Consider the following 13,310-nt stretch of genomic DNA (forward strand, 5'->3'; position numbering starts at 1 on the left):
AGGCATTTAACTTTCTCATCAAAGTTTATTCTTGACACCCATGTTGTTGTGACCAAACTGTAGCACTTTTCATTAACCTGCATTAAACCTCAGCTAACCCATTCCTTTGCCAAACATTTCCCTATCTTCCATCATGGCCCTAATGTATATGCCAGTGGTAAAAATGTACATCTTGTTTTCCATGCCCACTGATATATCTAAAACAAAATAAGCTAAAGAGTTGTAACCCACAAAAAACTGCCTCAGGTGTGCAGAAAAACCTTACATTTGTCAGCACACCTTGAGAAAGCAACCACAGCAGTAGCAATAAAAAGATGAAGTAGGTCATTTATATAACAACTTGGTTAATACAACAGCTAACATCATAGTTCTGAAGAAGTCTACATTTTTTGTGAAACAGAAAGTGCTTCACAATTAAAATCTTGCTACTGTGGACTTGCTTTGTCAAGGGTGTGCTGACAGTTGGTTCTGAATATACTAAAGAGTACTTGTCCCAAGACTGACCCTTGTAGAACACCAATAATCTAGTCCTATTTAGTCTTTTTCTAATCACTATCTTTTGCATGTTCTCATCCAACCATGAATTTGCCAAGCATTTGAGTGTTGTCCTACAACTAACCCAGTCAGCTTATCAAGAAGCCTTTTGTAAAGACAGAGTCAGAACCTAAAGTCCAACTAGACTGAGTTTTCTGGCACCTCTCTGTTTCCATTCTAACCCCTTTCTAGAACTCTAGGATGTTTGAAGGGTAACTCCTTTTAGCTGTGAATCCATGCTGATTTGTATTATGGAGAGTGCCATCCTTTGGGAAGGACTCAAAACGTTCTTTAGGACCTCATCCTTGGAACTGATCAGTCTGTAGTTACATCAAGTGGTCTTGTTTGTATGCTTGAAGGTGGGTAACGAGAAGCAGATTTTTGGTGGCAAAGCACATCCAGTCTGGCGATAGTTATGTTGAAGAACTATGCCAATGATTCCACAAGGACTCTTGTGAAATTCTTAAGGATTTTGGTAGAGATTGCATCAGAGTAATTGGCTTTGCCATCCTGCAGTTCTGACAACTTATTTACTCTTTCTCTCCTTTTGCATTGGCCATCCTCCTCTCACTTCCTTCTTTACCAGGAAGGTATGCTCTCTTCTTTTCCTTCCTGAATACTAATCTCCATTACCTTCTTACCATCTCTGACCAGCTTGACCAAGTCATTTCCATTTTTCTATATCTCTAGGATATAACTGAATAATTATACCGCCCCACACCAATTGGCTAGTTCCATTTCCCATACATTTTTTTATCCTGTTTTTGGTAGATGCCTGTGCATGCTCGCCATTCCTTTATCATATGCACAGAATGTTTATCTAATCTACTGCTGTCATTTTCACAGCAGCCCTCTTACCACCCAGCTTAGTTATTCATAGATGACCCATCTGTAAATAACATACATGTTCCTGACACTCAGTTTTCATCTCCTGCTCCTGTATTGAACTATTCTTTGATATAGCCACTTTCTTCCAGTCATGATCTTATTTCCACTCATTTAGTACCAGCTGACATTTCCAGGACCACAGTGAAGCTCTTATTGGTATCCTCCTGCACCCCGAGGATGAATCATTCCTAGTCCAGAGCCTTAGAGGTGAGTCTCTCAATTTTCACTGTGGATATGAGCAGTGACCAATTTTCTGCTGGTATATTGAAGTCCAGATGACTATTGTCACCTCCTGAACTTGTCCCTTAACCTGACATTCTGTTCCCTTAAATTGTCTGTGATGATAGATTATGTCCAACACCTAGCTTTCCTCCGGCCTCACTGCCATCCCAGTAGCCTCATTCCCTTCCTTCCCACTTTAGATGACTCTCCCATTCTTCCCCTTGATCATTTCACGTGTCAGCCTTTCCTTGACATATATTGCCATCCTTGCCTCTTTCGTCCTGTCTTCCCGCAAATGTAAGGCAGCCTAGCAATACCACTGTTGTCTCATACCCAAATGTCTGCAGTGTTGGCTATATCTATGCCTTCACTCCTCATGATGGCATGTTACAGTCCTATGTTCTTTTTTATTGTTCTGACATTCCTTACTTTATATTAATAATGAAATATATTTTTGTTTAAAGAGATGTAAAGATGTGAGACACCAACAATATCAATCTAAGAGAGTTACCAAATGTCATTTGATCAGAAAGGTTGGATAACTTTTTTTCTGGTATATCATTCATCCTGTTGCAGTACGAAGACATTTCTTAGTGTTGGGGGTGATATAAAAGAAACTTACAAATATAAACATTGGGCTAAACTTTTTGATTAAAAATGCTTACATTAGTGAGATCAAAATACCATTGTAAGATACATTGTTTTCTCATAGCCCACGTTATTATGCACTTATTTATAAGTGTTATTTTTGGTTCACCAGTTAAGAATCATCAGACCCAAATGTAACTTTGCAGGTCTCCTCTAGATGCAGTGGCTTGTAATATCATTCACACAAAGTATACTTGGTGGTTGTGAGAAAGAAGCATCGATGTTTTGAGGGTTTACAAATAAGATGTTTACTCTAATCAGCATTTCTCCAAAAAGTTCATGCTTTATTTATTAGTTCAAATGTCCCAAATCACAGAATTATTGCTGAAATATTTTACTTATAAATAATCTAGCAGTACATCCTGTCTCCCAAAGCATTTTGTTTTATTGCTTTATTTTATGACTAATAAAATATGAATTCTTATTTTCATATTTATATTTTATTGATTTCTTTATATATGAATGTTATTTTAGGATATTAAATCTGCATTTTTATTTCATATGAGTTTTGCAAATGGAACAATAAAATTTAAAAGAAATCTCAAGTGTAGTCCATAAGGAAATAATTACATTTATACATTTCAATATTTTTCCAGATGTACAAGATGCATAGGAGGTGAGGCACTGTTTCCATGGTACTTCTATTCAGAAAAGAAGTGGAGTATGGTCATAATACTTTTGATTTCAGGAACAGTATTTATATTATAGAGGTTTGTACAAAGCAAATCAGTCTGCAGACTATTACATGCCTAGCCAACAACAAGACAGGAATCAAAGGTTATGATCAAACCTTGCACTTTGTATCTGTGAGGTAACACATTAACCATTATGCCAACCTTTATGTTTAAGGAACTTTACTTTGCAGCAGAGTTAAATTATTTGGAGATAAAATTCTAAATTTGAACTCACCGTTTTTTCATTACTGATTCATTACAAGTCTGCTTGCCACAGGGAAACTCTTGTCAATGAGATATTTTTAAATTTTCCACTACGGATTCATTCCAAGTCTGTTTGACACACACAAACTCTTGTCAGTGATATATTTTTAAACCACTTTGTGCATGATCATTAGTTGTTATGCTTGAAAGTGTGTTCTTGGACCCTCCTACTTTGCATATTAATGATATATACATATAACTCACGACTTTATGCTGACAAAAGAATAGCAAGCCATATGGCACTGGGCACAGTGCCTTTGTCAGGCAGTGTGAAGAGTTACACCAATAGTTTTTCTTTATTGAATAGTGACACTAGTGAGCTGCACTCCAGAGAAAGTAGTAATCCCTTATTAACAGGTATAAGGACTCCTGTGGATGTAAAGTGGTAATCCATCATCATCAAACATAGTACTATTGGGGATGTAAAGTGGTGATCCATCCAGCCACCCAAATGTCTTTCCACAACTTGTACACTCATTTGTAATCTTCCCAACCATCCTTCCCTCAAATATTCTCCTCCCCAAAATCAAATTTCTTCTATTCCCCACAACTTCTCTAAAAATTAAAGGTAGGTACTTCATCTACTGCCCTCCTCACTACAATGTTGACACCATCCTTAAGACTCTATTACTATCAGGCAATATTCATCCAAATCCAGGCCCAAACTCTCCCTGCCCTATCAGCAATTCAACTAACCCTGTTACTGGAAACTTCACTCTCCCAAAGAAACAGTTATCTTTCTACTCAATTAATATTAGAAGTGTGCTTTAATAAAATCATTTTATCCCATGTCTGGGTCTCCACACACTCCGCAGATATTGTTATTCTTACAGAAACATGACTAAAACCTCTTAATGCCAACAAAGAGTTTCTCCCTCCAGTGTATAATATATTCTGCCTAGACCACCAAAATAAAAAAGTGGAGGAGTAGCCATTGTCTACTCTAACCATCTCACACTCTCCATACTAGACAAACAAACCCCATCCTTTCTACCTGCTGAACTCCTAATACAAACTTAAAACTCAACCAAGCACCTTAAATTACTGTGGCAGCCATTTACATACCTCCTGGTGACAATATCCTCCTACTCGAACAGATTGTTTCCTGGCTTACTCAACACATACATTATGAAACTATCCTCCTAGGGGATGTCAGTATAAACTTGCTATTAATCTGCTCACCTAACTCCACTTTAAGCATTAACTTGCATGGCTTTACACAGCTTATCTCTACTCCTACCCATGCTAATGAATCCCTAAACTCCAGTTCACTCATTGACTGGATATTAGTCTAAGACCCACATAAATATCACAGCCCTGAAACATTGCCTGACTCCCTAAGCGATCACTTTCCAGCAAAAGTTATAAGATTCCCAGACCACATAGATACATTGAATGTGGCAAGCTCTCCAACTATGACCCTGAAACTTTTAATACCATCCTCTCTGAAATTAATTGGTCTTTTCTGACCCATCTCCCTCTAGATGAAGCAGTAAACTCATTCAACTCAACTTTTCTAAATATTCTTGACTCGTTGGCTCCTTTACACACAGTACAAGTCAAATCCAACATATCCCCCTGGTTAACTAAGGCTACCTTCTCCTTGATAAAAACTATCATCTCATCTCCAAATCCATGCCCAACCAATACACCCCAAGAGACTGCCTTTGTCTTCACTTCCTACTGTATTGATTCCATTAGTAAGATGATAAGTCCTGCCCCTTAAATTCTGACATTAAAAATCCATCTGATCCTCCCTCAACACAGAATTCTACTAACACTTTTCCCTTAAACCAATACCTACCAGCTATATAAAGTCTCTTCCTCACAAACTAAAACCCTGATCTCCATATACTGACAAACTACCTCCGTACGTCCTTCAGATCATAGCACAGTCTCTAGCCCTCCCAGTCTCTATCTTGATAAACTGGTCAGTCTCTGTGTCCATAGTTTCCTATATCTGAAAAGAATGTTATACCCTACCTATAAACAAAGGAGGTAACTCCATCGGCATCACCAATTTCAGACCTATAGCCATCCTGTCACCTCTCTCAAAAATCTTAGAAAAATGTGTGCATAAGCAAGTCATGAAATATCTAGTACAAGAAAATTTGCTCACCCCCACACAACATGGCTTTTGCCCAAAGCATAGCACCACTACAGCCCTCCATTCCTTCATCAACACTTTTTCTCTGGTCAGGGATAACAATAAACTGGTGTCATGCTTATTCTTAGATCTGTCTAAAGCATTTGATACAGTCTCTCACCCTTTTCTTCTGGACAAACTCACTAGCCTTAATTTCTCCACTTCTACCATTGCCTGGTTTACTAGTTACCTCACAGACCACCTACAGTCAGTAAAATGGATCTCTGCTCTCCCTCTCCTCCTCTCCCTGTCAAAATGGGTGTTCCCCAAGGATCGATTCTTGGTCCTCTGCTCTTCAATATTTTTACTAATCACCTCTACACCTCCTGTCCTCAGTCAGCCCTCATCCAATATGCTGATGACTCTGCAGTCATCACCATTGCTGACACCCTCGCTGACCTAAATTCTATTACACAGCAATCCTTTAAGTCTGTTGAGTCCTGGCTCTTTAAAAATCAGCTACTTCTGAATCCTAAAAAAACAAACTCTTACTTTTTCTCCTCAAAATCATACATAACTTTAAATCCACTTTTTCCATCCACTCTCTAAATAAAACACCTATCATAGTTGAACCCAATACAAAACTTCTAGGGGTCTTGATAGACGACCAACTGACATTTGATTTGCATGTTAATAAATGTATTAAGAAAACACATCAAAAACTTGGCCTCTTATATAGAAATAAAAAGTTCCTATCAAACAAAGCTAAAGTCTCCCTCTCTCATACTTATCTCCTACCAAGCCTATTGTACAGCTCTCAGATCCTCTCCAACCCCCAAACCTCTCTCCTAACTAAGCTAGAGAATATCTATAGCAAAGTGGCCAGATTTGTTGCAAATCAAAGCTATAGATCTCATCACTGTCTCTTTAAAACACTTAAACTGGCTGGAATTACCCCACCAGCTTCTCCTCTCTCAACTTCAAATTATCCACTCTGTCTTGTACCAACCAAATTTCTGTCTCCTCTAATCTCCCTAAACCCTCCCTCTAGAACTCTCAAAAGTTCAGACCAAAACCTACCACAAATCTATAAACCTAAGTACAAAACTGGTCAAATTTCTATAAATACCACCATCTCTTGGAACAAACTCCCATTGGAAATTAGATCACTTAAGCAACCCAATGAATTTAAATCAGCCACCAAAAATTACCTAAAAATTCACTGGTCTTGCCACTGTACTCACCCTCCTTAAACTACCCCCCATCCTATTGTAGCATATTATCTGCATTTCATTGTTTTTTTTTATTTCTGCTCTGTCTTAGAGATGATGGACATTTAAACTATCTAATCTTTCTGTCACTCTGATCTCAAAATATTCTGTTCTCATATACTGCCTCTATGCTCTTCACTAAGAGCAACCTCCTTGATTGTATTGCAAACGTATATATTGTATGATATACTTGAATACTGTTCCTGCACATATCTTACATGTAATGTCAACTTGAACTCTGTAAATTGTCACTATGTGTTTACTGTTTTCTACTTAAAAATGTCAATATTTTTCTTTACATATGTTTTTATTTCATTTTTTTTGTTATTTTAACTTTACAATTTCATTTTGCTTTTACAATGTCATTGCAAGCTTGTGGAGCTTTCCTCCCCAGGTCTCCACTGAAAAAGGGCTATCAGCTCAGATGGATTAACCTGGCCAACAAATGTAAAATAAATAAATCATCACCAGGCATAAGGACTATTGGGGATGTAAGGTGATAATCCATCATAAACAGGCATAAGGACTATTGGAGATATAAAGTGGTAGTCAATCATTAACAGACATAATGACTCCTGGGGACGCTAATTGGTAATCCATCATCCACAGGCATAAAGACTATTGGGGATGTAAACTGGTGATCCAGCATAAGCAGGCATAAGGACTATTGGGGATATAAAGTGGTACTCTATCATTAACTAGCATAATGACTTCTGGGAATGCTACTTGATAATCCATCATCCACAGGCATTAGGACTCCTAGGGATGTAAAGTAGTAATCCATCATAAACAGGCATAATGACTCCTGGGGATGTAAAGTGGTAATCCATCATTAACAGGTCATGTACTTTTCAAGCTCTATGCCACGAAGCAGGTTTTTTATGTGAAGTGTTTGGTTTCTTGTAGAAAGGTGCAACAGTTTTAGTTGTAAAGTATGGGAAAACTCGATCTGAGGTAAATCTCTACTTGTAGGTGGTTATGGGTAAGGGGAGGAGCCTGTGCTTGGGATCCAAGCTGGATCTGATAACCGATCTGTTGAGGAAGGATGGAAACAGACAACACAGATCTATCATTATGGCAAATACATAACCTTTGGTTAAATATTATTCCCTTGATTTCCTGCTTTCAGATTTTCTCAGTCACTAGACACACTAGTCTGTACTGTGAAATCTCATGCTGTTTCTTTTTGATATTTTTTACAATACATCTCACTTTGAATAAACTCATTTTTACCTCTGAGTTAAGTTTGCTTTTGAGATAATTTTATTGTCAAGTACAATTCCATGTGTAGTTGGCCATGGTATATAGTGCTCCATTGCTTGAAAGTGATGTGGTTCATTAAGGGTTCCCACAACATCATGTTCACACAAATAAGTCCGGAGTACCATACTGACAAAAACATGGTATGCCATTAGAAGGGTTGATACTCCATCTTGTGGCAATAGACCAACCTAACTACTTGTGGAGCATGTGTTGCCCTTCCATAACATACAGTTTGGGCAGGAATTCCTTCTTGAGGTAAGGTCTATTGTTGTTATATGGGCTTGCACTGCCTGGTGTCTTGTCAGTGGGTGCTAGGACTCAGCACACTGGCAAACAGTGTAGACATAAATGGGGTTATCACCAGCAGAGGGATCAATAACTTCTGCACAAACTAACTCTCAGGGAGCACAGACACCTCCACAACATCATTGTTTCTGTGCAAATATATGTATTTATGATTCTATGATGAAAAGCTGAAAACTCAAAAGAAAGAATCACAAATGGTAGAACAAAAACCAGAGAATCACAAAATACTGAATGATTACTAAGAGTGAATCACAAAACATTAAACACTTCTCTTCCAGTAAAAAAGTCCTATATCAGTAAACAGCTACAAAACTGGGATCAAGCATAATCTTGGTAGTGGTACTGTCAGGGAAAGGGTTTTCAGTAAGGTGTGTGCAGAGCCAATTAGGGTTGACATCACATGCATAAGAAGTACTTGGCATGCAAAATTTCCCCAGGCTTCCAAATCCCACGTCAACTTTTGTAATGTGCTGGTTATGTTGAAGAATTACGTTTCTTTCCTCCACAAAAATGTTTGGTCACATACTTGATGGTCCTGGGCTAAATCAAGGAAAGGTTTCAAAATCTGAAATAAAATCTTAACATAGTTCATCTTCATCCAGTGGCTTTTCTTAGACGTCTTAGACGTCTGTCTGATTACATTATAAAACTATTACAGTATTGACATTTACTTCCCTTTGTTTGGTATTCAACACAAAGCTTAATCTTTCTTAACAGTCATGGTTTCAAAACTAATGAGCATCAGTTACAAATAATCTATGAGCATGTAAACACCTTAAGTTTTTAATTTGTTTTTAAACACCGTTTTTTGAACTCATAATTTATCAAACAACATATGTCAAAAATCAGCATGAACATCATATTTCAATCATACTTTTCGCTTTTCTTTTTTCATACTGTTAACTTTTAACCTATGTACAAGTCACTACTCTTATTTTAGCAACATTTTCAATTCTCGCCAACATTTCTTTCTTCACCATCACTCTGGCCCCCAATGTGAAGGTAATGCTTCAAAACATTCAGTTTAAGGGTATGCATATTGTTCTTTTCCCTAGCATGCACCCCTCCAACTTTATTTCTTCTCTAATACTGAGCTCACTACATTTTTAATTTGTTTGGTACCTCTCATGACATTCAAATGTGTTCTATCTGCAGGGTTTAGCAGTGCCACTAAAAGAGTCCTAGGAAAGCATTCTAAAGCTACCTCATGTCAAACATGCATGTGGAACAGAATACCTCCATTTTATCCCCCAAATATCCCTTTAAAAAAGTATATCATAGGAAGAGTGACAGATCAGGTAGGAACAGGCACAAACTGTATTGATACTCAGCCAAAAGATATGAAAAATTTAAATTTGCCATTAAAAAAGGTGAGGCCATACCTGAACTCTGAACTTCAATTGTCACTGAGCCTCATGTTCATATTCACATGGCATCTTCTGATAGACTTGAAACTGTTTCCTCTCTGGGCCTTAAGCTTTCTCTGAGATCTCAGCTGACTTCTGTTCCAATTAGGGTACTCCTTCCACAGGAGATAAAGTGGCTGACATCATAAAGAAACTGGAGGCTAGGCTTACAAAGGGCATTATACTCCAGGAAAATCATATCAGTCCAACCCACTGTTGCTGTTAAAATGTGGCCACCCAGTTCCTGTTAGCTAGATTCTAGTTCTGCTAACATTAGTGCCACAGGTGGTTGTCTCACTGGTAGCTGCTCCTCCTCGCTGTTTGTCTGATTTCAGTTTTATAAATGTCAGCTCTCCAGGTGTCAGTTGGACAGGTTTCTTGCTCATGGACATCATTGATAAGCATTCCCCTAGCTTTTTGCCCAAATGCAAGGCATGGAAACCACTACTTAGATTTCCAGGGGAAATGGCTTAGCTCAGCTTCACACTGCTCTACAGAACACATTTATTTAACTTGATCATGGCTGCTTTTTGCCAGACTCTGTATCCTTAACCTAAGTGGCACCAACCCCATCTTTTCAGTGATTTACTTTTCACAAGACAGTGATCCTTCTGTCACATTCTTCCATAGGGACAGATGTTAAAACAATCCAAACAATGAAGCATCTTCCATTTTAAGCTCCCTCATGGCAAATAAACCAAGGAATAGCTGTTCTGGTGGTGCAGAAGGAAAAAGCCCTGGCTATAACCCAGGTGGCCAAGGTTTGATTAGTGGCTTGGGTGTCTCAAAAAGCTCAGCAGGGAAGGATGGGCAATCCCATCCTAGAGGGGTAGGCTTTGTCTAATCTTAGCTGTAGAATCTGCCACATAATGCTTGCACTCAGGTCACTTCACAACAAGTACAAATATGACTCTGTCATTGTCCATGTTGGTGTGAATGACCTGAGACGTACCTCCCTGGACTACATGAAAAGAGACATGGAGGAGCTCTCCGATCTTGTAGCCTAGTCAGGTATGACCCTAGCCCTGAGTAGCATCCTGCCATCACCCAGAATGATACCACAGTACAAGGACAAAATGATTGACTTCAACAATTGGCTAAGCTTCTGGTGACATTCTAAGGGAATCCAGTATCTGTCTGCCTGGGATGACATGATCGACAGACCATGATGCTTTGCCAGAGATGGCCTGCACCTGTCACGCTTGAGAGTCCGGATACTGGCAAAGGCTCTTGCCACCCCTATAGTGCCTTTTTTAGGCAAGGTTCAAATGACAAATTCACCACCCTAACAGGTACAAGCAAGCAAAATCTGAGGGTAATTCCTCTCAATGCTAGAAGTCTAAACTCAAAATGCACTCACTCGAGGCACTCCTTAAAATGGAGAACATCAACATCTGTGCAGTGACAGAGACCTGGTTCAAAGCTCCAGAGAGCACACCTGCATTACCAGGCTATAATTCATAACACACCTTTCGGCCACCTAACCTGGACCGAAACACTAAAGGCAGAGGTGTGTCCATATTCATTAAAGATATCCACACCTCCAAGCTAGTTGCTCAGCATAATGCATCCGAGATTATCCAAGTTCAACTAACTCTGGGCAAGACCGTAATCCAGATTGTAGCTTGCTACAGACCCCCCACCATGCCCCAGGATTCCCACTCCTCTTTTCTTGATACACTGGAAAATATTAGGGTACAACCAAACACCCTAATAATGGGTGATTTCAACTACCCCACCATTAACTGGGAAAACTACTCATGTACCAACTCTTTTGCTCAATGTTTTCTGGAATTCATCATTTCCAACGCCTTGGATCAATTTATCCACACCCCCACCAGGGGCAGCAATATCCTAGACCTGATCTCTGCCTAACATACAAAGCTGTGTCAAACCCAGAGCTGCTGGACATGCTCCTCTTAAAGAAATCCCAATCCCTCTGAGCTACACTCTCTAGGGACCTAAACCTTGTCACCACAATAAACAGAGCATGCTGGAGGGATATATTCCTGTCCCAGAGACTTCCCATACTCTGGAACAGACTACCTATCTATGTCAAACAGGGCTCCTCATTAGCACTCTTCAAGAAAAATCTTGATGATTGGAAGGGTAATAGGAAATACACCCTGGGGATCACTTCTGTGGCTCTGCTTGACAGAGGCACAGGAAAATAATTTCCTTGGGTGGCATAAGCCAGGGTACCTTTTTGGCTAGGCTTGTATAGGCCCTAGGGCTAATAGCCTAGTACCTACCTATGAACCTATGAACCTATGTAGCTCCTAGACATAATTTCTGTTAGAGGGTAGGGGACAGAGTTATACAGGTGGGGATGACTTTTTTTCTTTTATTACCATATATATATATATATATATATATATATATATATATATATATATATATATATATATATATATATATATATTTTAAATCTTATAACATTTTGGAATTAATGTAGGATGGGGCTTGTGAGCCAGAAGCACTGTTTTTTCCCTGGCAAAGAGATGATGGTCCTCCTGGGTTGTTACCTCAGTGGTTGACACTTTTTTGAATACTGTAAATTATTCTTGGGAGCATTGTAACATTATGGCCCAACTACCTAGGAAGATGGACACACGCTCCTAAGCTGATGTCTTTGTCTCACAGGGAGCCTGAAAAAGGAACTCTGTGCCGCATTACCTAGACATCCATCACCTGCACAGAGAAGCTTGAACTCTAGACAAAAAGTAAGGATTTGTGTCCTCTGCATTATCTATGAGTCCATTAAACTCCCTCACTCATATAACTGTTTTGGTCTACTTTATTTAGTTGAATCTCATTTCACTGAATTTCATTTCACCCGACCCACTTCACTGAAAACTCAAATTACTGAAAACTCATTTCACTGAATCTCATTTCATTGAACTGCAGTTAGTATATATGGCACTGTGTAGAGTACTGTAAGGCAAGTAAAAGGTATATGCCCTTTTCCCCACTGTAGTGCGATCTTGGAGTTAGCATATATAGGTAGGGGGAGTTTGAGGGGCAAAGCCCCCACATTGCGGGGGGGTGTGACAGGCGTAGCCCACCACTTAGTTTGAGTACATATTGTCTTCTGCAGAGAGTTAGTCATTGGTGTTGCAACTATGGATGTCTATTGTTTAAAATGTATCGTTTTGAATTTTTTGTTAAAAATACAATATAAAACAAACAAGGTGGGAGGCAATGCTCCCATACACCCCCAATTATATATACTAACTCCAAGATCGTAGATGAGATGAGTTGAAATGAGATTCAGTGAAATGAGTTTTCAGTAATTTGTGTTTTCAGTGAAATGAGATTCAACGAAACAAAGTAGACCCAACTGTTTCTGGTGTGACTGTTAGAGCAATCTCTTCTGATGGTAGCCTTATCTGTCTCATCTGCTGACTACAAAAATTGAGAAAGATGAATAGTTTTATACTGCCATGCATTCACTCACCAAACTTTATTCACTATTGTCAGGAGGGCACATTTTGATAATCTTCAGCTTCAACTTTGCAGTGCCTAATTTGAATGAAATAGTAAATAGCATAGGTGTTTTTTTTTTATATATACGTTTTATTAGTCTCTTGCATAACAAATCAAGCAACACAGGTCATCAATTTTAAAACATAATGATTATCCCCCTAAGTCAATCACAAACTTTCAGAAATCCTGTAATAAATTAAAACAACACCACATGTGCAGATCTAAAATATGGTGTGTAAAGCCTCAAAAAGCACCCCCAAAG

Source organism: Protopterus annectens, chromosome 10.part0, assembly GCF_019279795.1.
Source record: "Protopterus annectens isolate FY-2018-M chromosome 10.part0, PAN1.0, whole genome shotgun sequence".
Taxonomy (NCBI): domain Eukaryota; kingdom Metazoa; phylum Chordata; order Ceratodontiformes; family Protopteridae; genus Protopterus; species Protopterus annectens.